This window comes from Anomaloglossus baeobatrachus, chromosome 7 (assembly GCF_048569485.1).
Source record: "Anomaloglossus baeobatrachus isolate aAnoBae1 chromosome 7, aAnoBae1.hap1, whole genome shotgun sequence".
Taxonomy (NCBI): Eukaryota; Metazoa; Chordata; class Amphibia; order Anura; family Aromobatidae; genus Anomaloglossus; species Anomaloglossus baeobatrachus.
The window spans coordinates 198,107,650-198,135,148 of record NC_134359.1 but is presented as its reverse complement, the minus strand read 5'-3'; the positions used below and the strand labels follow the sequence as shown (position 1 = coordinate 198,135,148).

The 27,499-nt window shown below is 40.9% G+C and overlaps 17 non-coding genes across 17 annotated transcripts; all 17 read right to left on the bottom strand.

Moving 5' to 3' along the window:
- Positions 1–370: 370 nt before the first annotated feature.
- TRNAS-GCU (transfer RNA serine (anticodon GCU)) lies at positions 371–452 on the bottom strand. Its single transcript has one exon. It is a non-coding gene; the product is annotated as a tRNA-Ser (tRNA).
- Positions 453–1,656: 1,204 nt separating this feature from the next.
- TRNAS-GCU (transfer RNA serine (anticodon GCU)) lies at positions 1,657–1,738 on the bottom strand. The gene has a single exon. It is a non-coding gene; the product is annotated as a tRNA-Ser (tRNA).
- Positions 1,739–2,942: 1,204 nt separating this feature from the next.
- Positions 2,943–3,024, bottom strand: TRNAS-GCU (transfer RNA serine (anticodon GCU)). The gene has a single exon. It is a non-coding gene; the product is annotated as a tRNA-Ser (tRNA).
- Positions 3,025–4,228: 1,204 nt separating this feature from the next.
- Positions 4,229–4,310, bottom strand: TRNAS-GCU (transfer RNA serine (anticodon GCU)). The gene has a single exon. It is a non-coding gene; the product is annotated as a tRNA-Ser (tRNA).
- Positions 4,311–5,514: 1,204 nt separating this feature from the next.
- Positions 5,515–5,596, bottom strand: TRNAS-GCU (transfer RNA serine (anticodon GCU)). Its single transcript has one exon. It is a non-coding gene; the product is annotated as a tRNA-Ser (tRNA).
- Positions 5,597–6,800: 1,204 nt separating this feature from the next.
- On the bottom strand, positions 6,801–6,882 carry TRNAS-GCU (transfer RNA serine (anticodon GCU)). Its single transcript has one exon. It is a non-coding gene; the product is annotated as a tRNA-Ser (tRNA).
- Positions 6,883–8,086: 1,204 nt separating this feature from the next.
- TRNAS-GCU (transfer RNA serine (anticodon GCU)) lies at positions 8,087–8,168 on the bottom strand. The gene has a single exon. It is a non-coding gene; the product is annotated as a tRNA-Ser (tRNA).
- Positions 8,169–9,381: 1,213 nt separating this feature from the next.
- On the bottom strand, positions 9,382–9,463 carry TRNAS-GCU (transfer RNA serine (anticodon GCU)). Its single transcript has one exon. It is a non-coding gene; the product is annotated as a tRNA-Ser (tRNA).
- Positions 9,464–10,667: 1,204 nt separating this feature from the next.
- On the bottom strand, positions 10,668–10,749 carry TRNAS-GCU (transfer RNA serine (anticodon GCU)). Its single transcript has one exon. It is a non-coding gene; the product is annotated as a tRNA-Ser (tRNA).
- A 2,491-nt stretch (positions 10,750–13,240) lies between these two features.
- Positions 13,241–13,322, bottom strand: TRNAS-GCU (transfer RNA serine (anticodon GCU)). Its single transcript has one exon. It is a non-coding gene; the product is annotated as a tRNA-Ser (tRNA).
- A 1,204-nt stretch (positions 13,323–14,526) lies between these two features.
- On the bottom strand, positions 14,527–14,608 carry TRNAS-GCU (transfer RNA serine (anticodon GCU)). The gene has a single exon. It is a non-coding gene; the product is annotated as a tRNA-Ser (tRNA).
- Positions 14,609–17,099: 2,491 nt separating this feature from the next.
- On the bottom strand, positions 17,100–17,181 carry TRNAS-GCU (transfer RNA serine (anticodon GCU)). The gene has a single exon. It is a non-coding gene; the product is annotated as a tRNA-Ser (tRNA).
- Positions 17,182–18,385: 1,204 nt separating this feature from the next.
- TRNAS-GCU (transfer RNA serine (anticodon GCU)) lies at positions 18,386–18,467 on the bottom strand. Its single transcript has one exon. It is a non-coding gene; the product is annotated as a tRNA-Ser (tRNA).
- Positions 18,468–19,671: 1,204 nt separating this feature from the next.
- On the bottom strand, positions 19,672–19,753 carry TRNAS-GCU (transfer RNA serine (anticodon GCU)). Its single transcript has one exon. It is a non-coding gene; the product is annotated as a tRNA-Ser (tRNA).
- Positions 19,754–22,243: 2,490 nt separating this feature from the next.
- TRNAS-GCU (transfer RNA serine (anticodon GCU)) lies at positions 22,244–22,325 on the bottom strand. The gene has a single exon. It is a non-coding gene; the product is annotated as a tRNA-Ser (tRNA).
- A 1,205-nt stretch (positions 22,326–23,530) lies between these two features.
- On the bottom strand, positions 23,531–23,612 carry TRNAS-GCU (transfer RNA serine (anticodon GCU)). Its single transcript has one exon. It is a non-coding gene; the product is annotated as a tRNA-Ser (tRNA).
- Positions 23,613–27,390: 3,778 nt separating this feature from the next.
- TRNAS-GCU (transfer RNA serine (anticodon GCU)) lies at positions 27,391–27,472 on the bottom strand. Its single transcript has one exon. It is a non-coding gene; the product is annotated as a tRNA-Ser (tRNA).
- Positions 27,473–27,499: the final 27 nt, after the last annotated feature.

Sequence of the window (27,499 nt, the reverse complement as noted above, 5' to 3'; positions counted from 1 at the left end):
GAAACCAGACCATAAGATCTGAAGAGCATTTTGATGAGTCTTTGCTTTTTCACTGAAGATTTTAAGTTGGCCTCTAACGGAGTGGGCCTTATCTCTTCTCCTTCATTGTCTGGTGTCTGGAGTTGGACTAAGGCAATCCTTACCAGTCATAAACCAATGCTCAATCTGGCAAAATAAAACCCACTGTTTTTATTTGGCATGCCTGATGCAATCCTACATCGGATGACGTCTTCTCTTTTATATGCACTTAGACAGCACAGATTTATGAATCCTTCATTGCACTATCTCAGAGATTTGAGAAGGTCAAATATCCACCACCTGGGTTCTAAATGGAAACTAAGCTTTTCAACACGGAAGAAGGAGATTAAACCGACGAGGATGGGATTCGAACCCATGCATGCAGAGCACAATGGATTAGCAGTCCATCGCCTTAACCACTCGGCCACCTCGTCTACATGACAAACCTGAAATCAGGTGATATGATCTGATGAGGATTTTGACAAGTCTGTGCAATTGAGCTAAAGATTGTGTATCGGCCTCTGGCAAAATGGACCTTATCACATCTCCTACACTGGATAATGTCAAGAGTTAGACTAGCTCAAACCATATCAGAAATGAGCTAATGCTCAGGGTTTTTAATAACAGTATTTTTACTAAAGATTGAATGTCGTGTCTGTATTGAAGCCCTGAAAATTGGTTTATCCCAGATAGCATTCGCATTAGTTTGTCTCTAGACATCAGATGACACTGAAGATCAAATAAGGCCACTCTACCAGAAGCTGCTTTACTATCGGTCAGTAGGAAAAGAGGTGCTGTGGCTTAGTTGGTTAAAGTGCCTGTCTAGTAAACAGGAGATCCTGAGTTCGAATCTCAGCAGTGCCTTCTTTTCATAGTCCCGATATAGAAGTTTCGATTTTTAAAGGGCACCTTTCATAGTGAGAGACTAATGTCAAATTTGTCTTTCTCACATCTCTGAGATAGTTGAATGAAGGAATTATAAATATGTGCTGTCTAAGTGCTCAGAAGGAAGAAGATGTCATGCGATGTAGGATGGCACAAGCATGCCAAATAAAAACAGTGGTTTTCTTTTGCCAGATTGAAATGCTTCCATGCGCATCTCTCCCTGCTAGAAAAGTTTGATAGCAGTCTTCTTGAACAGTGAAAGGGCAAGAAAACAACAAGAACAAAGATGGAAGTCAAAACCATGCATAAACAGCTCAATCCATAGACTGTATTGTTAATGCATCACCTGAACTTCACAGCCAACTTCTCTGCCCAAAAACGTAGAAACCAGACCATAAGATCTGATGAGCATTTTGATGAGTCTTTGCTTTTTCACTGAAGATTTTAAGTTGGCCTCTAACGGAGTGGGCCTTATCTCTTCTCCTTCATTGTCTGGTGTCTGGAGTTGGACTAAGGCAATCCTTACCAGTCATAAACCAATGCTCAATCTGGCAAAATAAAACCCACCGTTTTTATTTGGCATGCCTGATGCAATCCTACATCGGATGACGTCTTCTCTTTTATATGCACTTAGACAGCACAGATTTATGAATCCTTCATTGCACTATCTCAGAGATTTGAGAAGGTCAAATATCCACCACCTGGGTTCTAAATGGAAACTAAGCTTTTCAACACGGAAGAAGGAGATTAAACCGACGAGGATGGGATTCGAACCCATGCATGCAGAGCACAATGGATTAGCAGTCCATCGCCTTAACCACTCGGCCACCTCGTCTACATGACAAACCTGAAATCAGGTGATATGATCTGATGAGGATTTTGACAAGTCTGTGCAATTGAGCTAAAGATTGTGTATCGGCCTCTGGCAAAATGGACCTTATCACATCTCCTACACTGGATAATGTCAAGAGTTAGACTAGCTCAAACCATATCAGAAATGAGCTAATGCTCAGGGTTTTTAATAACAGTATTTTTACTAAAGATTGAATGTCGTGTCTGTATTGAAGCCCTGAAAATTGGTTTATCCCAGATAGCATTCGCATTAGTTTGTCTCTAGACATCAGATGACACTGAAGATCAAATAAGGCCACTCTACCAGAAGCTGCTTTACTATCGGTCAGTAGGAAAAGAGGTGCTGTGGCTTAGTTGGTTAAAGTGCCTGTCTAGTAAACAGGAGATCCTGAGTTCGAATCTCAGCAGTGCCTTCTTTTCATAGTCCCGATATAGAAGTTTCGATTTTTAAAGGGCACCTTTCATAGTGAGAGACTAATGTCAAATTTGTCTTTCTCACATCTCTGAGATAGTTGAATGAAGGAATTATAAATATGTGCTGTCTAAGTGCTCAGAAGGAAGAAGATGTCATGCGATGTAGGATGGCACAAGCATGCCAAATAAAAACAGTGGTTTTCTTTTGCCAGATTGAAATGCTTCCATGCGCATCTCTCCCTGCTAGAAAAGTTTGATAGCAGTCTTCTTGAACAGTGAAAGGGCAAGAAAACAACAAGAACAAAGATGGAAGTCAAAACCATGCATAAACAGCTCAATCCATAGACTGTATTGTTAATGCATCACCTGAACTTCACAGCCAACTTCTCTGCCCAAAAACGTAGAAACCAGACCATAAGATCTGATGAGCATTTTGATGAGTCTTTGCTTTTTCACTGAAGATTTTAAGTTGGCCTCTAACGGAGTGGGCCTTATCTCTTCTCCTTCATTGTCTGGTGTCTGGAGTTGGACTAAGGCAATCCTTACCAGTCATAAACCAATGCTCAATCTGGCAAAATAAAACCCACCGTTTTTATTTGGCATGCCTGATGCAATCCTACATCGGATGACGTCTTCTCTTTTATATGCACTTAGACAGCACAGATTTATGAATCCTTCATTGCACAATCTCAGAGATTTGAGAAGGTCAAATATCCACCACCTGGGTTCTAAATGGAAACTAAGCTTTTCAACACGGAAGAAGGAGATTAAACCGACGAGGATGGGATTCGAACCCATGCATGCAGAGCACAATGGATTAGCAGTCCATCGCCTTAACCACTCGGCCACCTCGTCTACATGACAAACCTGAAATCAGGTGATATGATCTGATGAGGATTTTGACAAGTCTGTGCAATTGAGCTAAAGATTGTGTATCGGCCTCTGGCAAAATGGACCTTATCACATCTCCTACACTGGATAATGTCAAGAGTTAGACTAGCTCAAACCATATCAGAAATGAGCTAATGCTCAGGGTTTTTAATAACAGTATTTTTACTAAAGATTGAATGTCGTGTCTGTATTGAAGCCCTGAAAATTGGTTTATCCCAGATAGCATTCGCATTAGTTTGTCTCTAGACATCAGATGACACTGAAGATCAAATAAGGCCACTCTACCAGAAGCTGCTTTACTATCGGTCAGTAGGAAAAGAGGTGCTGTGGCTTAGTTGGTTAAAGTGCCTGTCTAGTAAACAGGAGATCCTGAGTTCGAATCTCAGCAGTGCCTTCTTTTCATAGTCCCGATATAGAAGTTTCGATTTTTAAAGGGCACCTTTCATAGTGAGAGACTAATGTCAAATTTGTCTTTCTCACATCTCTGAGATAGTTGAATGAAGGAATTATAAATATGTGCTGTCTAAGTGCTCAGAAGGAAGAAGATGTCATGCGATGTAGGATGGCACAAGCATGCCAAATAAAAACAGTGGTTTTCTTTTGCCAGATTGAAATGCTTCCATGCGCATCTCTCCCTGCTAGAAAAGTTTGATAGCAGTCTTCTTGAACAGTGAAAGGGCAAGAAAACAACAAGAACAAAGATGGAAGTCAAAACCATGCATAAACAGCTCAATCCATAGACTGTATTGTTAATGCATCACCTGAACTTCACAGCCAACTTCTCTGCCCAAAAACGTAGAAACCAGACCATAAGATCTGAAGAGCATTTTGATGAGTCTTTGCTTTTTCACTGAAGATTTTAAGTTGGCCTCTAACGGAGTGGGCCTTATCTCTTCTCCTTCATTGTCTGGTGTCTGGAGTTGGACTAAGGCAATCCTTACCAGTCATAAACCAATGCTCAATCTGGCAAAATAAAACCCACTGTTTTTATTTGGCATGCCTGATGCAATCCTACATCGGATGACGTCTTCTCTTTTATATGCACTTAGACAGCACAGATTTATGAATCCTTCATTGCACTATCTCAGAGATTTGAGAAGGTCAAATATCCACCACCTGGGTTCTAAATGGAAACTAAGCTTTTCAACACGGAAGAAGGAGATTAAACCGACGAGGATGGGATTCGAACCCATGCATGCAGAGCACAATGGATTAGCAGTCCATCGCCTTAACCACTCGGCCACCTCGTCTACATGACAAACCTGAAATCAGGTGATATGATCTGATGAGGATTTTGACAAGTCTGTGCAATTGAGCTAAAGATTGTGTATCGGCCTCTGGCAAAATGGACCTTATCACATCTCCTACACTGGATAATGTCAAGAGTTAGACTAGCTCAAACCATATCAGAAATGAGCTAATGCTCAGGGTTTTTAATAACAGTATTTTTACTAAAGATTGAATGTCGTGTCTGTATTGAAGCCCTGAAAATTGGTTTATCCCAGATAGCATTCGCATTAGTTTGTCTCTAGACATCAGATGACACTGAAGATCAAATAAGGCCACTCTACCAGAAGCTGCTTTACTATCGGTCAGTAGGAAAAGAGGTGCTGTGGCTTAGTTGGTTAAAGTGCCTGTCTAGTAAACAGGAGATCCTGAGTTCGAATCTCAGCAGTGCCTTCTTTTCATAGTCCCGATATAGAAGTTTCGATTTTTAAAGGGCACCTTTCATAGTGAGAGACTAATGTCAAATTTGTCTTTCTCACATCTCTGAGATAGTTGAATGAAGGAATTATAAATATGTGCTGTCTAAGTGCTCAGAAGGAAGAAGATGTCATGCGATGTAGGATGGCACAAGCATGCCAAATAAAAACAGTGGTTTTCTTTTGCCAGATTGAAATGCTTCCATGCGCATCTCTCCCTGCTAGAAAAGTTTGATAGCAGTCTTCTTGAACAGTGAAAGGGCAAGAAAACAACAAGAACAAAGATGGAAGTCAAAACCATGCATAAACAGCTCAATCCATAGACTGTATTGTTAATGCATCACCTGAACTTCACAGCCAACTTCTCTGCCCAAAAACGTAGAAACCAGACCATAAGATCTGAAGAGCATTTTGATGAGTCTTTGCTTTTTCACTGAAGATTTTAAGTTGGCCTCTAACGGAGTGGGCCTTATCTCTTCTCCTTCATTGTCTGGTGTCTGGAGTTGGACTAAGGCAATCCTTACCAGTCATAAACCAATGCTCAATCTGGCAAAATAAAACCCACTGTTTTTATTTGGCATGCCTGATGCAATCCTACATCGGATGACGTCTTCTCTTTTATATGCACTTAGACAGCACAGATTTATGAATCCTTCATTGCACTATCTCAGAGATTTGAGAAGGTCAAATATCCACCACCTGGGTTCTAAATGGAAACTAAGCTTTTCAACACGGAAGAAGGAGATTAAACCGACGAGGATGGGATTCGAACCCATGCATGCAGAGCACAATGGATTAGCAGTCCATCGCCTTAACCACTCGGCCACCTCGTCTACATGACAAACCTGAAATCAGGTGATATGATCTGATGAGGATTTTGACAAGTCTGTGCAATTGAGCTAAAGATTGTGTATCGGCCTCTGGCAAAATGGACCTTATCACATCTCCTACACTGGATAATGTCAAGAGTTAGACTAGCTCAAACCATATCAGAAATGAGCTAATGCTCAGGGTTTTTAATAACAGTATTTTTACTAAAGATTGAATGTCGTGTCTGTATTGAAGCCCTGAAAATTGGTTTATCCCAGATAGCATTCGCATTAGTTTGTCTCTAGACATCAGATGACACTGAAGATCAAATAAGGCCACTCTACCAGAAGCTGCTTTACTATCGGTCAGTAGGAAAAGAGGTGCTGTGGCTTAGTTGGTTAAAGTGCCTGTCTAGTAAACAGGAGATCCTGAGTTCGAATCTCAGCAGTGCCTTCTTTTCATAGTCCCGATATAGAAGTTTCGATTTTTAAAGGGCACCTTTCATAGTGAGAGACTAATGTCAAATTTGTCTTTCTCACATCTCTGAGATAGTTGAATGAAGGAATTATAAATATGTGCTGTCTAAGTGCTCAGAAGGAAGAAGATGTCATGCGATGTAGGATGGCACAAGCATGCCAAATAAAAACAGTGGTTTTCTTTTGCCAGATTGAAATGCTTCCATGCGCATCTCTCCCTGCTAGAAAAGTTTGATAGCAGTCTTCTTGAACAGTGAAAGGGCAAGAAAACAACAAGAACAAAGATGGAAGTCAAAACCATGCATAAACAGCTCAATCCATAGACTGTATTGTTAATGCATCACCTGAACTTCACAGCCAACTTCTCTGCCCAAAAACGTAGAAACCAGACCATAAGATCTGATGAGCATTTTGATGAGTCTTTGCTTTTTCACTGAAGATTTTAAGTTGGCCTCTAACGGAGTGGGCCTTATCTCTTCTCCTTCATTGTCTGGTGTCTGGAGTTGGACTAAGGCAATCCTTACCAGTCATAAACCAATGCTCAATCTGGCAAAATAAAACCCACCGTTTTTATTTGGCATGCCTGATGCAATCCTACATCGGATGACGTCTTCTCTTTTATATGCACTTAGACAGCACAGATTTATGAATCCTTCATTGCACAATCTCAGAGATTTGAGAAGGTCAAATATCCACCACCTGGGTTCTAAATGGAAACTAAGCTTTTCAACACGGAAGAAGGAGATTAAACCGACGAGGATGGGATTCGAACCCATGCATGCAGAGCACAATGGATTAGCAGTCCATCGCCTTAACCACTCGGCCACCTCGTCTACATGACAAACCTGAAATCAGGTGATATGATCTGATGAGGATTTTGACAAGTCTGTGCAATTGAGCTAAAGATTGTGTATCGGCCTCTGGCAAAATGGACCTTATCACATCTCCTACACTGGATAATGTCAAGAGTTAGACTAGCTCAAACCATATCAGAAATGAGCTAATGCTCAGGGTTTTTAATAACAGTATTTTTACTAAAGATTGAATGTCGTGTCTGTATTGAAGCCCTGAAAATTGGTTTATCCCAGATAGCATTCGCATTAGTTTGTCTCTAGACATCAGATGACACTGAAGATCAAATAAGGCCACTCTACCAGAAGCTGCTTTACTATCGGTCAGTAGGAAAAGAGGTGCTGTGGCTTAGTTGGTTAAAGTGCCTGTCTAGTAAACAGGAGATCCTGAGTTCGAATCTCAGCAGTGCCTTCTTTTCATAGTCCCGATATAGAAGTTTCGATTTTTAAAGGGCACCTTTCATAGTGAGAGACTAATGTCAAATTTGTCTTTCTCACATCTCTGAGATAGTTGAATGAAGGAATTATAAATATGTGCTGTCTAAGTGCTCAGAAGGAAGAAGATGTCATGCGATGTAGGATGGCACAAGCATGCCAAATAAAAACAGTGGTTTTCTTTTGCCAGATTGAAATGCTTCCATGCGCATCTCTCCCTGCTAGAAAAGTTTGATAGCAGTCTTCTTGAACAGTGAAAGGGCAAGAAAACAACAAGAACAAAGATGGAAGTCAAAACCATGCATAAACAGCTCAATCCATAGACTGTATTGTTAATGCATCACCTGAACTTCACAGCCAACTTCTCTGCCCAAAAATGTAGAAACCAGACCATAAGATCTGAAGAGCATTTTGATGAGTCTTTGCTTTTTCACTGAAGATTTTAAGTTGGCCTCTAACGGAGTGGGCCTTATCTCTTCTCCTTCATTGTCTGGTGTCTGGAGTTGGACTAAGGCAATCCTTACCAGTCATAAACCAATGCTCAATCTGGCAAAATAAAACCCACCGTTTTTATTTGGCATGCCTGATGCAATCCTACATCGGATGACGTCTTCTCTTTTATATGCACTTAGACAGCACAGATTTATGAATCCTTCATTGCACTATCTCAGAGATTTGAGAAGGTCAAATATCCACCACCTGGGTTCTAAATGGAAACTAAGCTTTTCAACACGGAAGAAGGAGATTAAACCGACGAGGATGGGATTCGAACCCATGCATGCAGAGCACAATGGATTAGCAGTCCATCGCCTTAACCACTCGGCCACCTCGTCTACATGACAAACCTGAAATCAGGTGATATGATCTGATGAGGATTTTGACAAGTCTGTGCAATTGAGCTAAAGATTGTGTATCGGCCTCTGGCAAAATGGACCTTATCACATCTCCTACACTGGATAATGTCAAGAGTTAGACTAGCTCAAACCATATCAGAAATGAGCTAATGCTCAGGGTTTTTAATAACAGTATTTTTACTAAAGATTGAATGTCGTGTCTGTATTGAAGCCCTGAAAATTGGTTTATCCCAGATAGCATTCGCATTAGTTTGTCTCTAGACATCAGATGACACTGAAGATCAAATAAGGCCACTCTACCAGAAGCTGCTTTACTATCGGTCAGTAGGAAAAGAGGTGCTGTGGCTTAGTTGGTTAAAGTGCCTGTCTAGTAAACAGGAGATCCTGAGTTCGAATCTCAGCAGTGCCTTCTTTTCCTTCTTTTCATAGTCCCGATATAGAAGTTTCGATTTTTAAAGGGCACCTTTCATAGTGAGAGACTAATGTCAAATTTGTCTTTCTCACATCTCTGAGATAGTTGAATGAAGGAATTATAAATATGTGCTGTCTAAGTGCTCAGAAGGAAGAAGATGTCATGCGATGTAGGATGGCACAAGCATGCCAAATAAAAACAGTGGTTTTCTTTTGCCAGATTGAAATGCTTCCATGCGCATCTCTCCCTGCTAGAAAAGTTTGATAGCAGTCTTCTTGAACAGTGAAAGGGCAAGAAAACAACAAGAACAAAGATGGAAGTCAAAACCATGCATAAACAGCTCAATCCATAGACTGTATTGTTAATGCATCACCTGAACTTCACAGCCAACTTCTCTGCCCAAAAATGTAGAAACCAGACCATAAGATCTGAAGAGCATTTTGATGAGTCTTTGCTTTTTCACTGAAGATTTTAAGTTGGCCTCTAACGGAGTGGGCCTTATCTCTTCTCCTTCATTGTCTGGTGTCTGGAGTTGGACTAAGGCAATCCTTACCAGTCATAAACCAATGCTCAATCTGGCAAAATAAAACCCACCGTTTTTATTTGGCATGCCTGATGCAATCCTACATCGGATGACGTCTTCTCTTTTATATGCACTTAGACAGCACAGATTTATGAATCCTTCATTGCACTATCTCAGAGATTTGAGAAGGTCAAATATCCACCACCTGGGTTCTAAATGGAAACTAAGCTTTTCAACACGGAAGAAGGAGATTAAACCGACGAGGATGGGATTCGAACCCATGCATGCAGAGCACAATGGATTAGCAGTCCATCGCCTTAACCACTCGGCCACCTCGTCTACATGACAAACCTGAAATCAGGTGATATGATCTGATGAGGATTTTGACAAGTCTGTGCAATTGAGCTAAAGATTGTGTATCGGCCTCTGGCAAAATGGACCTTATCACATCTCCTACACTGGATAATGTCAAGAGTTAGACTAGCTCAAACCATATCAGAAATGAGCTAATGCTCAGGGTTTTTAATAACAGTATTTTTACTAAAGATTGAATGTCGTGTCTGTATTGAAGCCCTGAAAATTGGTTTATCCCAGATAGCATTCGCATTAGTTTGTCTCTAGACATCAGATGACACTGAAGATCAAATAAGGCCACTCTACCAGAAGCTGCTTTACTATCGGTCAGTAGGAAAAGAGGTGCTGTGGCTTAGTTGGTTAAAGTGCCTGTCTAGTAAACAGGAGATCCTGAGTTCGAATCTCAGCAGTGCCTTCTTTTCATAGTCCCGATATAGAAGTTTCGATTTTTAAAGGGCACCTTTCATAGTGAGAGACTAATGTCAAATTTGTCTTTCTCACATCTCTGAGATAGTTGAATGAAGGAATTATAAATATGTGCTGTCTAAGTGCTCAGAAGGAAGAAGATGTCATGCGATGTAGGATGGCACAAGCATGCCAAATAAAAACAGTGGTTTTCTTTTGCCAGATTGAAATGCTTCCATGCGCATCTCTCCCTGCTAGAAAAGTTTGATAGCAGTCTTCTTGAACAGTGAAAGGGCAAGAAAACAACAAGAACAAAGATGGAAGTCAAAACCATGCATAAACAGCTCAATCCATAGACTGTATTGTTAATGCATCACCTGAACTTCACAGCCAACTTCTCTGCCCAAAAATGTAGAAACCAGACCATAAGATCTGAAGAGCATTTTGATGAGTCTTTGCTTTTTCACTGAAGATTTTAAGTTGGCCTCTAACGGAGTGGGCCTTATCTCTTCTCCTTCATTGTCTGGTGTCTGGAGTTGGACTAAGGCAATCCTTACCAGTCATAAACCAATGCTCAATCTGGCAAAATAAAACCCACCGTTTTTATTTGGCATGCCTGATGCAATCCTACATCGGATGACGTCTTCTCTTTTATATGCACTTAGACAGCACAGATTTATGAATCCTTCATTGCACTATCTCAGAGATTTGAGAAGGTCAAATATCCACCACCTGGGTTCTAAATGGAAACTAAGCTTTTCAACACGGAAGAAGGAGATTAAACCGACGAGGATGGGATTCGAACCCATGCATGCAGAGCACAATGGATTAGCAGTCCATCGCCTTAACCACTCGGCCACCTCGTCTACATGACAAACCTGAAATCAGGTGATATGATCTGATGAGGATTTTGACAAGTCTGTGCAATTGAGCTAAAGATTGTGTATCGGCCTCTGGCAAAATGGACCTTATCACATCTCCTACACTGGATAATGTCAAGAGTTAGACTAGCTCAAACCATATCAGAAATGAGCTAATGCTCAGGGTTTTTAATAACAGTATTTTTACTAAAGATTGAATGTCGTGTCTGTATTGAAGCCCTGAAAATTGGTTTATCCCAGATAGCATTCGCATTAGTTTGTCTCTAGACATCAGATGACACTGAAGATCAAATAAGGCCACTCTACCAGAAGCTGCTTTACTATCGGTCAGTAGGAAAAGAGGTGCTGTGGCTTAGTTGGTTAAAGTGCCTGTCTAGTAAACAGGAGATCCTGAGTTCGAATCTCAGCAGTGCCTTCTTTTCATAGTCCCGATATAGAAGTTTCGATTTTTAAAGGGCACCTTTCATAGTGAGAGACTAATGTCAAATTTGTCTTTCTCACATCTCTGAGATAGTTGAATGAAGGAATTATAAATATGTGCTGTCTAAGTGCTCAGAAGGAAGAAGATGTCATGCGATGTAGGATGGCACAAGCATGCCAAATAAAAACAGTGGTTTTCTTTTGCCAGATTGAAATGCTTCCATGCGCATCTCTCCCTGCTAGAAAAGTTTGATAGCAGTCTTCTTGAACAGTGAAAGGGCAAGAAAACAACAAGAACAAAGATGGAAGTCAAAACCATGCATAAACAGCTCAATCCATAGACTGTATTGTTAATGCATCACCTGAACTTCACAGCCAACTTCTCTGCCCAAAAACGTAGAAACCAGACCATAAGATCTGAAGAGCATTTTGATGAGTCTTTGCTTTTTCACTGAAGATTTTAAGTTGGCCTCTAACGGAGTGGGCCTTATCTCTTCTCCTTCATTGTCTGGTGTCTGGAGTTGGACTAAGGCAATCCTTACCAGTCATAAACCAATGCTCAATCTGGCAAAATAAAACCCACCGTTTTTATTTGGCATGCCTGATGCAATCCTACATCGGATGACGTCTTCTCTTTTATATGCACTTAGACAGCACAGATTTATGAATCCTTCATTGCACTATCTCAGAGATTTGAGAAGGTCAAATATCCACCACCTGGGTTCTAAATGGAAACTAAGCTTTTCAACACGGAAGAAGGAGATTAAACCGACGAGGACGGGATTCGAACCCATGCATGCAGAGCACAATGGATTAGCAGTCCATCGCCTTAACCACTCGGCCACCTCGTCTACATGACAAACCTGAAATCCGGTGATATGATCTGATGAGGATTTTGACCAGTCTGTGCAATTGAGCTAAAGATTGTGTATCGGCCTCTGGCAAAATGGACCTTATCACATCTCCTACACTGGATAATCTCAAGAGTTAGACTAGCTCAAACCATATCAGAAATGAGCTAATGCTCAGGGTTTTTAATAACAGTATTTTTACTAAAGATTGAATGTCGTGTCTGTATTGAAGCCCTGAAAATTGGTTTATCCCAGATAGCATTTGCATTAGTTTGTCTCTAGACATCAGATGACACTGAAGATCAAATAAGGCCACTCTACCAGAAGCTGCTTTACTATCGGTCAGTAGGAAAAGAGGTGCTGTGGCTTAGTTGGTTAAAGTGCCTGTCTAGTAAACAGGAGATCCTGAGTTCGAATCTCAGCAGTGCCTTCTTTTCATAGTCCCGATATAGAAGTTTCGATTTTTAAAGGGCACCTTTCATAGTGAGAGACTAATGTCAAATTTGTCTTTCTCACATCTCTGAGATAGTTGAATGAAGGAATTATAAATATGTGCTGTCTAAGTGCTCAGAAGGAAGAAGATGTCATGCGATGTAGGATGGCACCAAGCATGCCAAATAAAAACAGTGGTTTTCTTTTGCCAGATTGAAATGCTTCCATGCGCATCTCTCCCTGCTAGAAAAGTTTGATAGCAGTCTTCTTGAACAGTGAAAGGGCAAGAAAACAACAAGAACAAAGATGGAAGTCAAAACCATGCATAAACAGCTCAATCCATAGACTGTATTGTTAATGCATCACCTGAACTTCACAGCCAACTTCTCTGCCCAAAAACGTAGAAACCAGACCATAAGATCTGAAGAGCATTTTGATGAGTCTTTGCTTTTTCACTGAAGATTTTAAGTTGGCCTCTAACGGAGTGGGCCTTATCTCTTCTCCTTCATTGTCTGGTGTCTGGAGTTGGACTAAGGCAATCCTTACCAGTCATAAACCAATGCTCAATCTGGCAAAATAAAACCCACCGTTTTTATTTGGCATGCCTGATGCAATCCTACATCGGATGACGTCTTCTCTTTTATATGCACTTAGACAGCACAGATTTATGAATCCTTCATTGCACTATCTCAGAGATTTGAGAAGGTCAAATATCCACCACCTGGGTTCTAAATGGAAACTAAGCTTTTCAACACGGAAGAAGGAGATTAAACCGACGAGGATGGGATTCGAACCCATGCATGCAGAGCACAATGGATTAGCAGTCCATCGCCTTAACCACTCGGCCACCTCGTCTACATGACAAACCTGAAATCAGGTGATATGATCTGATGAGGATTTTGACAAGTCTGTGCAATTGAGCTAAAGATTGTGTATCGGCCTCTGGCAAAATGGACCTTATCACATCTCCTACACTGGATAATGTCAAGAGTTAGACTAGCTCAAACCATATCAGAAATGAGCTAATGCTCAGGGTTTTTAATAACAGTATTTTTACTAAAGATTGAATGTCGTGTCTGTATTGAAGCCCTGAAAATTGGTTTATCCCAGATAGCATTCGCATTAGTTTGTCTCTAGACATCAGATGACACTGAAGATCAAATAAGGCCACTCTACCAGAAGCTGCTTTACTATCGGTCAGTAGGAAAAGAGGTGCTGTGGCTTAGTTGGTTAAAGTGCCTGTCTAGTAAACAGGAGATCCTGAGTTCGAATCTCAGCAGTGCCTTCTTTTCATAGTCCCGATATAGAAGTTTCGATTTTTAAAGGGCACCTTTCATAGTGAGAGACTAATGTCAAATTTGTCTTTCTCACATCTCTGAGATAGTTGAATGAAGGAATTATAAATATGTGCTGTCTAAGTGCTCAGAAGGAAGAAGATGTCATGCGATGTAGGATGGCACAAGCATGCCAAATAAAAACAGTGGTTTTCTTTTGCCAGATTGAAATGCTTCCATGCGCATCTCTCCCTGCTAGAAAAGTTTGATAGCAGTCTTCTTGAACAGTGAAAGGGCAAGAAAACAACAAGAACAAAGATGGAAGTCAAAACCATGCATAAACAGCTCAATCCATAGACTGTATTGTTAATGCATCACCTGAACTTCACAGCCAACTTCTCTGCCCAAAAACGTAGAAACCAGACCATAAGATCTGAAGAGCATTTTGATGAGTCTTTGCTTTTTCACTGAAGATTTTAAGTTGGCCTCTAACGGAGTGGGCCTTATCTCTTCTCCTTCATTGTCTGGTGTCTGGAGTTGGACTAAGGCAATCCTTACCAGTCATAAACCAATGCTCAATCTGGCAAAATAAAACCCACTGTTTTTATTTGGCATGCCTGATGCAATCCTACATCGGATGACGTCTTCTCTTTTATATGCACTTAGACAGCACAGATTTATGAATCCTTCATTGCACTATCTCAGAGATTTGAGAAGGTCAAATATCCACCACCTGGGTTCTAAATGGAAACTAAGCTTTTCAACACGGAAGAAGGAGATTAAACCGACGAGGATGGGATTCGAACCCATGCATGCAGAGCACAATGGATTAGCAGTCCATCGCCTTAACCACTCGGCCACCTCGTCTACATGACAAACCTGAAATCAGGTGATATGATCTGATGAGGATTTTGACAAGTCTGTGCAATTGAGCTAAAGATTGTGTATCGGCCTCTGGCAAAATGGACCTTATCACATCTCCTACACTGGATAATGTCAAGAGTTAGACTAGCTCAAACCATATCAGAAATGAGCTAATGCTCAGGGTTTTTAATAACAGTATTTTTACTAAAGATTGAATGTCGTGTCTGTATTGAAGCCCTGAAAATTGGTTTATCCCAGATAGCATTCGCATTAGTTTGTCTCTAGACATCAGATGACACTGAAGATCAAATAAGGCCACTCTACCAGAAGCTGCTTTACTATCGGTCAGTAGGAAAAGAGGTGCTGTGGCTTAGTTGGTTAAAGTGCCTGTCTAGTAAACAGGAGATCCTGAGTTCGAATCTCAGCAGTGCCTTCTTTTCATAGTCCCGATATAGAAGTTTCGATTTTTAAAGGGCACCTTTCATAGTGAGAGACTAATGTCAAATTTGTCTTTCTCACATCTCTGAGATAGTTGAATGAAGGAATTATAAATATGTGCTGTCTAAGTGCTCAGAAGGAAGAAGATGTCATGCGATGTAGGATGGCACAAGCATGCCAAATAAAAACAGTGGTTTTCTTTTGCCAGATTGAAATGCTTCCATGCGCATCTCTCCCTGCTAGAAAAGTTTGATAGCAGTCTTCTTGAACAGTGAAAGGGCAAGAAAACAACAAGAACAAAGATGGAAGTCAAAACCATGCATAAACAGCTCAATCCATAGACTGTATTGTTAATGCATCACCTGAACTTCACAGCCAACTTCTCTGCCCAAAAACGTAGAAACCAGACCATAAGATCTGAAGAGCATTTTGATGAGTCTTTGCTTTTTCACTGAAGATTTTAAGTTGGCCTCTAACGGAGTGGGCCTTATCTCTTCTCCTTCATTGTCTGGTGTCTGGAGTTGGACTAAGGCAATCCTTACCAGTCATAAACCAATGCTCAATCTGGCAAAATAAAACCCACTGTTTTTATTTGGCATGCCTGATGCAATCCTACATCGGATGACGTCTTCTCTTTTATATGCACTTAGACAGCACAGATTTATGAATCCTTCATTGCACTATCTCAGAGATTTGAGAAGGTCAAATATCCACCACCTGGGTTCTAAATGGAAACTAAGCTTTTCAACACGGAAGAAGGAGATTAAACCGACGAGAATGGGATTCGACCCCATGCATGCAGAGCACAATGGATTAGCAGTCCATCGCCTTAACCACTCGGCCACCTCGTCTACATCACAAACCTGAAATCAGGTGATATGATCTGATGAGGATTTTGACAAGTCTGTGCAATTGAGCTAAAGATTGTGTATCGGCCTCTGGCAAAATGGACCTTATCACATCTCCTACACTGGATAATGTCAAGAGTTAGACTAGCTCAAACCATATCAGAAATGAGCTAATGCTCAGGGTTTTTAATAACAGTATTTTTACTAAAGATTGAATGTCGTGTCTGTATTGAAGCCCTGAAAATTGGTTTATCCCAGATAGCATTCGCATTAGTTTGTCTCTAGACATCAGATGACACTGAAGATCAAATAAGGCCACTCTACCAGAAGCTGCTTTACTATCGGTCAGTAGGAAAAGAGGTGCTGTGGCTTAGTTGGTTAAAGTGCCTGTCTAGTAAACAGGAGATCCTGAGTTCGAATCTCAGCAGTGCCTTCTTTTCATAGTCCCGATATAGAAGTTTCGATTTTTAAAGGGCACCTTTCATAGTGAGAGACTAATGTCAAATTTGTCTTTCTCACATCTCTGAGATAGTTGAATGAAGGAATTATAAATATGTGCTGTCTAAGTGCTCAGAAGGAAGAAGATGTCATGCGATGTAGGATGGCACCAAGCATGCCAAATGAAAACAGTGGTTTTCTTTTGCCAGATTGAAATGCTTCCATGCGCATCTCTCCCTGCTAGAAAAGTTTGATAGCAGTCTTCTTGAACAGTGAAAGGGCAAGAAAACAACAAGAACAAAGATGGAAGTCAAAACCATGCATAAACAGCTCAATCCATAGACTGTATTGTTAATGCATCACCTGAACTTCACAGCCAACTTCTCTGCCCAAAAACGTAGAAACCAGACCATAAGATCTGAAGAGCATTTTGATGAGTCTTTGCTTTTTCACTGAAGATTTTAAGTTGGCCTCTAACGGAGTGGGCCTTATCTCTTCTCCTTCATTGTCTGGTGTCTGGAGTTGGACTAAGGCAATCCTTACCAGTCATAAACCAATGCTCAATCTGGCAAAATAAAACCCACCGTTTTTATTTGGCATGCCTGATGCAATCCTACATCGGATGACGTCTTCTCTTTTATATGCACTTAGACAGCACAGATTTATGAATCCTTCATTGCACTATCTCAGAGATTTGAGAAGGTCAAATATCCACCACCTGGGTTCTAAATGGAAACTAAGCTTTTCAACACGGAAGAAGGAGATTAAACCGACGAGGATGGGATTCGAACCCATGCATGCAGAGCACAATGGATTAGCAGTCCATCGCCTTAACCACTCGGCCACCTCGTCTACATCACAAAGCTCAAATCAGGTGATATGATCTGATGAGGATTTTGACAAGTCTGTGCAATTGAGCTAAAGATTGTGTATCGGCCTCTGGCAAAATGGACCTTATCACATCTCCTACACTGGATAATGTCAAGAGTTAGACTAGCTCAAACCATATCAGAAATGAGCTAATGCTCAGGGTTTTTAATAACAGTATTTTTACTAAAGATTGAATGTCGTGTCTGTATTGAAGCCCTGAAAATTGGTTTATCCCAGATAGCATTCGCATTAGTTTGTCTCTAGACATCAGATGACACTGAAGATCAAATAAGGCCACTCTACCAGAAGCTGCTTTACTATCGGTCAGTAGGAAAAGAGGTGCTGTGGCTTAGTTGGTTAAAGTGCCTGTCTAGTAAACAGGAGATCCTGAGTTCGAATCTCAGCAGTGCCTTCTTTTCATAGTCCCGATATAGAAGTTTCGATTTTTAAAGGGCACCTTTCATAGTGAGAGACTAATGTCAAATTTGTCTTTCTCACATCTCTGAGATAGTTGAATGAAGGAATTATAAATATGTGCTGTCTAAGTGCTCAGAAGGAAGAAGATGTCATGCGATGTAGGATGGCACAAGCATGCCAAATAAAAACAGTGGTTTTCTTTTGCCAGATTGAAATGCTTCCATGCGCATCTCTCCCTGCTAGAAAAGTTTGATAGCAGTCTTCTTGAACAGTGAAAGGGCAAGAAAACAACAAGAACAAAGATGGAAGTCAAAACCATGCATAAACAGCTCAATCCATAGACTGTATTGTTAATGCATCACCTGAACTTCACAGCCAACTTCTCTGCCCAAAAACGTAGAAACCAGACCATAAGATCTGAAGAGCATTTTGATGAGTCTTTGCTTTTTCACTGAAGATTTTAAGTTGGCCTCTAACGGAGTGGGCCTTATCTCTTCTCCTTCATTGTCTGGTGTCTGGAGTTGGACTAAGGCAATCCTTACCAGTCATAAACCAATGCTCAATCTGGCAAAATAAAACCCACCGTTTTTATTTGGCATGCCTGATGCAATCCTACATCGGATGACGTCTTCTCTTTTATATGCACTTAGACAGCACAGATTTATGAATCCTTCATTGCACTATCTCAGAGATTTGAGAAGGTCAAATATCCACCACCTGGGTTCTAAATGGAAACTAAGCTTTTCAACACGGAAGAAGGAGATTAAACCGACGAGGATGGGATTCGAACCCATGCATGCAGAGCACAATGGATTAGCAGTCCATCGCCTTAACCACTCGGCCACCTCGTCTACATCACAAAGCTCAAATCAGGTGATATGATCTGATGAGGATTTTGACAAGTCTGTGCAATTGAGCTAAAGATTGTGTATCGGCCTCTGGCAAAATGGACCTTATCACATCTCCTACACTGGATAATGTCAAGAGTTAGACTAGCTCAAACCATATCAGAAATGAGCTAATGCTCAGGGTTTTTAATAACAGTATTTTTACTAAAGATTGAATGTCGTGTCTGTATTGAAGCCCTGAAAATTGGTTTATCCCAGATAGCATTCGCATTAGTTTGTCTCTAGACATCAGATGACACTGAAGATCAAATAAGGCCACTCTACCAGAAGCTGCTTTACTATCGGTCAGTAGGAAAAGAGGTGCTGTGGCTTAGTTGGTTAAAGTGCCTGTCTAGTAAACAGGAGATCCTGAGTTCGAATCTCAGCAGTGCCTTCTTTTCATAGTCCCGATATAGAAGTTTCGATTTTTAAAGGGCACCTTTCATAGTGAGAGACTAATGTCAAATTTGTCTTTCTCACATCTCTGAGATAGTTGAATGAAGGAATTATAAATATGTGCTGTCTAAGTGCTCAGAAGGAAGAAGATGTCATGCGATGTAGGATGGCACAAGCATGCCAAATAAAAACAGTGGTTTTCTTTTGCCAGATTGAAATGCTTCCATGCGCATCTCTCCCTGCTAGAAAAGTTTGATAGCAGTCTTCTTGAACAGTGAAAGGGCAAGAAAACAACAAGAACAAAGATGGAAGTCAAAACCATGCATAAACAGCTCAATCCATAGACTGTATTGTTAATGCATCACCTGAACTTCACAGCCAACTTCTCTGCCCAAAAACGTAGAAACCAGACCATAAGATCTGAAGAGCATTTTGATGAGTCTTTGCTTTTTCACTGAAGATTTTAAGTTGGCCTCTAACGGAGTGGGCCTTATCTCTTCTCCTTCATTGTCTGGTGTCTGGAGTTGGACTAAGGCAATCCTTACCAGTCATAAACCAATGCTCAATCTGGCAAAATAAAACCCACCGTTTTTATTTGGCATGCCTGATGCAATCCTACATCGGATGACGTCTTCTCTTTTATATGCACTTAGACAGCACAGATTTATGAATCCTTCATTGCACTATCTCAGAGATTTGAGAAGGTCAAATATCCACCACCTGGGTTCTAAATGGAAACTAAGCTTTTCAACACGGAAGAAGGAGATTAAACCGACGAGGATGGGATTCGAACCCATGCATGCAGAGCACAATGGATTAGCAGTCCATCGCCTTAACCACTCGGCCACCTCGTCTACATCACAAAGCTCAAATCAGGTGATATGATCTGATGAGGATTTTGACAAGTCTGTGCAATTGAGCTAAAGATTGTGTATCGGCCTCTGGCAAAATGGACCTTATCACATCTCCTACACTGGATAATGTCAAGAGTTAGACTAGCTCAAACCATATCAGAAATGAGCTAATGCTCAGGGTTTTTAATAACAGTATTTTTACTAAAGATTGAATGTCGTGTCTGTATTGAAGCCCTGAAAATTGGTTTATCCCAGATAGCATTCGCATTAGTTTGTCTCTAGACATCAGATGACACTGAAGATCAAATAAGGCCACTCTACCAGAAGCTGCTTTACTATCGGTCAGTAGGAAAAGAGGTGCTGTGGCTTAGTTGGTTAAAGTGCCTGTCTAGTAAACAGGAGATCCTGAGTTCGAATCTCAGCAGTGCCTTCTTTTCATAGTCCCGATATAGAAGTTTCGATTTTTAAAGGGCACCTTTCATAGTGAGAGACTAATGTCAAATTTGTCTTTCTCACATCTCTGAGATAGTTGAATGAAGGAATTATAAATATGTGCTGTCTAAGTGCTCAGAAGGAAGAAGATGTCATGCGATGTAGGATGGCACAAGCATGCCAAATAAAAACAGTGGTTTTCTTTTGCCAGATTGAAATGCTTCCATGCGCATCTCTCCCTGCTAGAAAAGTTTGATAGCAGTCTTCTTGAACAGTGAAAGGGCAAGAAAACAACAAGAACAAAGATGGAAGTCAAAACCATGCATAAACAGCTCAATCCATAGACTGTATTGTTAATGCATCACCTGAACTTCACAGCCAACTTCTCTGCCCAAAAACGTAGAAACCAGACCATAAGATCTGAAGAGCATTTTGATGAGTCTTTGCTTTTTCACTGAAGATTTTAAGTTGGCCTCTAACGGAGTGGGCCTTATCTCTTCTCCTTCATTGTCTGGTGTCTGGAGTTGGACTAAGGCAATCCTTACCAGTCATAAACCAATGCTCAATCTGGCAAAATAAAACCCACCGTTTTTATTTGGCATGCCTGATGCAATCCTACATCGGATGACGTCTTCTCTTTTATATGCACTTAGACAGCACAGATTTATGAATCCTTCATTGCACTATCTCAGAGATTTGAGAAGGTCAAATATCCACCACCTGGGTTCTAAATGGAAACTAAGCTTTTCAACACGGAAGAAGGAGATTAAACCGACGAGAATGGGATTCGACCCCATGCATGCAGAGCACAATGGATTAGCAGTCCATCGCCTTAACCACTCGGCCACCTCGTCTACATCACAAACCTGAAATCAGGTGATATGATCTGATGAGGATTTTGACAAGTCTGTGCAATTGAGCTAAAGATTGTGTATCGGCCTCTGGCAAAATGGACCTTATCACATCTCCTACACTGGATAATGTCAAGAGTTAGACTAGCTCAAACCATATCAGAAATGAGCTAATGCTCAGGGTTTTTAATAACAGTATTTTTACTAAAGATTGAATGTCGTGTCTGTATTGAAGCCCTGAAAATTGGTTTATCCCAGATAGCATTCGCATTAGTTTGTCTCTAGACATCAGATGACACTGAAGATCAAATAAGGCCACTCTACCAGAAGCTGCTTTACTATCGGTCAGTAGGAAAAGAGGTGCTGTGGCTTAGTTGGTTAAAGTGCCTGTCTAGTAAACAGGAGATCCTGAGTTCGAATCTCAGCAGTGCCTTCTTTTCATAGTCCCGATATAGAAGTTTCGATTTTTAAAGGGCACCTTTCATAGTGAGAGACTAATGTCAAATTTGTCTTTCTCACATCTCTGAGATAGTTGAATGAAGGAATTATAAATATGTGCTGTCTAAGTGCTCAGAAGGAAGAAGATGTCATGCGATGTAGGATGGCACAAGCATGCCAAATAAAAACAGTGGTTTTCTTTTGCCAGATTGAAATGCTTCCATGCGCATCTCTCCCTGCTAGAAAAGTTTGATAGCAGTCTTCTTGAACAGTGAAAGGGCAAGAAAACAACAAGAACAAAGATGGAAGTCAAAACCATGCATAAACAGCTCAATCCATAGACTGTATTGTTAATGCATCACCTGAACTTCACAGCCAACTTCTCTGCCCAAAAACGTAGAAACCAGACCATAAGATCTGAAGAGCATTTTGATGAGTCTTTGCTTTTTCACTGAAGATTTTAAGTTGGCCTCTAACGGAGTGGGCCTTATCTCTTCTCCTTCATTGTCTGGTGTCTGGAGTTGGACTAAGGCAATCCTTACCAGTCATAAACCAATGCTCAATCTGGCAAAATAAAACCCACCGTTTTTATTTGGCATGCCTGATGCAATCCTACATCGGATGACGTCTTCTCTTTTATATGCACTTAGACAGCACAGATTTATGAATCCTTCATTGCACTATCTCAGAGATTTGAGAAGGTCAAATATCCACCACCTGGGTTCTAAATGGAAACTAAGCTTTTCAACACGGAAGAAGGAGATTAAACCGACGAGGATGGGATTCGAACCCATGCATGCAGAGCACAATGGATTAGCAGTCCATCGCCTTAACCACTCGGCCACCTCGTCTACATCACAAACCTGAAATCAGGTGATATGATCTGATGAGGATTTTGACAAGTCTGTGCAATTGAGCTAAAGATTGTGTATCGGCCTCTGGCAAAATGGACCTTATCACATCTCCTACACTGGATAATGTCAAGAGTTAGACTAGCTCAAACCATATCAGAAATGAGCTAATGCTCAGGGTTTTTAATAACAGTATTTTTACTAAAGATTGAATGTCGTGTCTGTATTGAAGCCCTGAAAATTGGTTTATCCCAGATAGCATTCGCATTAGTTTGTCTCTAGACATCAGATGACACTGAAGATCAAATAAGGCCACTCTACCAGAAGCTGCTTTACTATCGGTCAGTAGGAAAAGAGGTGCTGTGGCTTAGTTGGTTAAAGTGCCTGTCTAGTAAACAGGAGATCCTGAGTTCGAATCTCAGCAGTGCCTTCTTTTCATAGTCCCGATATAGAAGTTTCGATTTTTAAAGGGCACCTTTCATAGTGAGAGACTAATGTCAAATTTGTCTTTCTCACATCTCTGAGATAGTTGAATGAAGGAATTATAAATATGTGCTGTCTAAGTGCTCAGAAGGAAGAAGATGTCATGCGATGTAGGATGGCACCAAGCATGCCAAATGAAAACAGTGGTTTTCTTTTGCCAGATTGAAATGCTTCCATGCGCATCTCTCCCTGCTAGAAAAGTTTGATAGCAGTCTTCTTGAACAGTGAAAGGGCAAGAAAACAACAAGAACAAAGATGGAAGTCAAAACCATGCATAAACAGCTCAATCCATAGACTGTATTGTTAATGCATCACCTGAACTTCACAGCCAACTTCTCTGCCCAAAAACGTAGAAACCAGACCATAAGATCTGAAGAGCATTTTGATGAGTCTTTGCTTTTTCACTGAAGATTTTAAGTTGGCCTCTAACGGAGTGGGCCTTATCTCTTCTCCTTCATTGTCTGGTGTCTGGAGTTGGACTAAGGCAATCCTTACCAGTCATAAACCAATGCTCAATCTGGCAAAATAAAACCCACCGTTTTTATTTGGCATGCCTGATGCAATCCTACATCGGATGACGTCTTCTCTTTTATATGCACTTAGACAGCACAGATTTATGAATCCTTCATTGCACTATCTCAGAGATTTGAGAAGGTCAAATATCCACCACCTGGGTTCTAAATGGAAACTAAGCTTTTCAACACGGAAGAAGGAGATTAAACCGACGAGGATGGGATTCGAACCCATGCATGCAGAGCACAATGGATTAGCAGTCCATCGCCTTAACCACTCGGCCACCTCGTCTACATGACAAACCTGAAATCAGGTGATATGATCTGATGAGGATTTTGACAAGTCTGTGCAATTGAGCTAAAGATTGTGTATCGGCCTCTGGCAAAATGGACCTTATCACATCTCCTACACTGGATAATGTCAAGAGTTAGACTAGCTCAAACCATATCAGAAATGAGCTAATGCTCAGGGTTTTTAATAACAGTATTTTTACTAAAGATTGAATGTCGTGTCTGTATTGAAGCCCTGAAAATTGGTTTATCCCAGATAGCATTCGCATTAGTTTGTCTCTAGACATCAGATGACACTGAAGATCAAATAAGGCCACTCTACCAGAAGCTGCTTTACTATCGGTCAGTAGGAAAAGAGGTGCTTTGGCTTAGTTGGTTAAAGTGCCTGTCTAGTAAACAGGAGATCCTGAGTTCGAATCTCAGCAGTGCCTTCTTTTCATAGTCCCGATATAGAAGTTTCGATTTTTAAAGGGCACCTTTCATAGTGAGAGACTAATGTCAAATTTGTCTTTCTCACATCTCTGAGATAGTTGAATGAAGGAATTATAAATATGTGCTGTCTAAGTGCTCAGAAGGAAGAAGATGTCATGCGATGTAGGATGGCACAAGCATGCCAAATAAAAACAGTGGTTTTCTTTTGCCAGATTGAAATGCTTCCATGCGCATCTCTCCCTGCTAGAAAAGTTTGATAGCAGTCTTCTTGAACAGTGAAAGGGCAAGAAAACAACAAGAACAAAGATGGAAGTCAAAACCATGCATAAACAGCTCAATCCATAGACTGTATTGTTAATGCATCACCTGAACTTCACAGCCAACTTCTCTGCCCAAAAACGTAGAAACCAGACCATAAGATCTGAAGAGCATTTTGATGAGTCTTTGCTTTTTCACTGAAGATTTTAAGTTGGCCTCTAACGGAGTGGGCCTTATCTCTTCTCCTTCATTGTCTGGTGTCTGGAGTTGGACTAAGGCAATCCTTACCAGTCATAAACCAATGCTCAATCTGGCAAAATAAAACCCACCGTTTTTATTTGGCATGCCTGATGCAATCCTACATCGGATGACGTCTTCTCTTTTATATGCACTTAGACAGCACAGATTTATGAATCCTTCATTGCACTATCTCAGAGATTTGAGAAGGTCAAATATCCACCACCTGGGTTCTAAATGGAAACTAAGCTTTTCAACACGGAAGAAGGAGATTAAACCGACGAGAATGGGATTCGAACCCATGCATGCAGAGCACAATGGATTAGCAGTCCATCGCCTTAACCACTCGGCCACCTCGTCTACATCACAAACCTGAAATCAGGTGATATGATCTGATGAGGATTTTGACAAGTCTGTGCAATTGAGCTAAAGATTGTGTATCGGCCTCTGGCAAAATGGACCTTATCACATCTCCTACACTGGATAATGTCAAGAGTTAGACTAGCTCAAACCATATCAGAAATGAGCTAATGCTCAGGGTTTTTAATAACAGTATTTTTACTAAAGATTGAATGTCGTGTCTGTATTGAAGCCCTGAAAATTGGTTTATCCCAGATAGCATTCGCATTAGTTTGTCTCTAGACATCAGATGACACTGAAGATCAAATAAGGCCACTCTACCAGAAGCTGCTTTACTATCGGTCAGTAGGAAAAGAGGTGCTGTGGCTTAGTTGGTTAAAGTGCCTGTCTAGTAAACAGGAGATCCTGAGTTCGAATCTCAGCAGTGCCTTCTTTTCATAGTCCCGATATAGAAGTTTCGATTTTTAAAGGGCACCTTTCATAGTGAGAGACTAATGTCAAATTTGTCTTTCTCACATCTCTGAGATAGTTGAATGAAGGAATTATAAATATGTGCTGTCTAAGTGCTCAGAAGGAAGAAGATGTCATGCGATGTAGGATGGCACCAAGCATGCCAAATGAAAACAGTGGTTTTCTTTTGCCAGATTGAAATGCTTCCATGCGCATCTCTCCCTGCTAGAAAAGTTTGATAGCAGTCTTCTTGAACAGTGAAAGGGCAAGAAAACAACAAGAACAAAGATGGAAGTCAAAACCATGCATAAACAGCTCAATCCATAGACTGTATTGTTAATGCATCACCTGAACTTCACAGCCAACTTCTCTGCCCAAAAACGTAGAAACCAGACCATAAGATCTGAAGAGCATTTTGATGAGTCTTTGCTTTTTCACTGAAGATTTTAAGTTGGCCTCTAACGGAGTGGGCCTTATCTCTTCTCCTTCATTGTCTGGTGTCTGGAGTTGGACTAAGGCAATCCTTACCAGTCATAAACCAATGCTCAATCTGGCAAAATAAAACCCACCGTTTTTATTTGGCATGCCTGATGCAATCCTACATCGGATGACGTCTTCTCTTTTATATGCACTTAGACAGCACAGATTTATGAATCCTTCATTGCACTATCTCAGAGATTTGAGAAGGTCAAATATCCACCACCTGGGTTCTAAATGGAAACTAAGCTTTTCAACACGGAAGAAGGAGATTAAACCGACGAGAATGGGATTCGAACCCATGCATGCAGAGCACAATGGATTAGCAGTCCATCGCCTTAACCACTCGGCCACCTCGTCTACATCACAAACCTGAAATCAGGTGATATGATCTGATGAGGATTTTGACAAGTCTGTGCAATTGAGCTAAAGATTGTGTATCGGCCTCTGGCAAAATGGACCTTATCACATCTCCTACACTGGATAATGTCAAGAGTTAGACTAGCTCAAACCATATCAGAAATGAGCTAATGCTCAGGGTTTTTAATAACAGTATTTTTACTAAAGATTGAATGTCGTGTCTGTATTGAAGCCCTGAAAATTGGTTTATCCCAGATAGCATTCGCATTAGTTTGTCTCTAGACATCAGATGACACTGAAGATCAAATAAGGCCACTCTACCAGAAGCTGCTTTACTATCGGTCAGTAGGAAAAGAGGTGCTGTGGCTTAGTTGGTTAAAGTGCCTGTCTAGTAAACAGGAGATCCTGAGTTCGAATCTCAGCAGTGCCTTCTTTTCATAGTCCCGATATAGAAGTTTCGATTTTTAAAGGGCACCTTTCATAGTGAGAGACTAATGTCAAATTTGTCTTTCTCACATCTCTGAGATAGTTGAATGAAGGAATTATAAATATGTGCTGTCTAAGTGCTCAGAAGGAAGAAGATGTCATGCGATGTAGGATGGCACCAAGCATGCCAAATGAAAACAGTGGTTTTCTTTTGCCAGATTGAAATGCTTCCATGCGCATCTCTCCCTGCTAGAAAAGTTTGATAGCAGTCTTCTTGAACAGTGAAAGGGCAAGAAAACAACAAGAACAAAGATGGAAGTCAAAACCATGCATAAACAGCTCAATCCATAGACTGTATTGTTAATGCATCACCTGAACTTCACAGCCAACTTCTCTGCCCAAAAACGTAGAAACCAGACCATAAGATCTGAAGAGCATTTTGATGAGTCTTTGCTTTTTCACTGAAGATTTTAAGTTGGCCTCTAACGGAGTGGGCCTTATCTCTTCTCCTTCATTGTCTGGTGTCTGGAGTTGGACTAAGGCAATCCTTACCAGTCATAAACCAATGCTCAATCTGGCAAAATAAAACCCACCGTTTTTATTTGGCATGCCTGATGCAATCCTACATCGGATGACGTCTTCTCTTTTATATGCACTTAGACAGCACAGATTTATGAATCCTTCATTGCACTATCTCAGAGATTTGAGAAGGTCAAATATCCACCACCTGGGTTCTAAATGGAAACTAAGCTTTTCAACACGGAAGAAGGAGATTAAACCGACGAGGATGGGATTCGAACCCATGCATGCAGAGCACAATGGATTAGCAGTCCATCGCCTTAACCACTCGGCCACCTCGTCTACATCACAAAGCTCAAATCAGGTGAT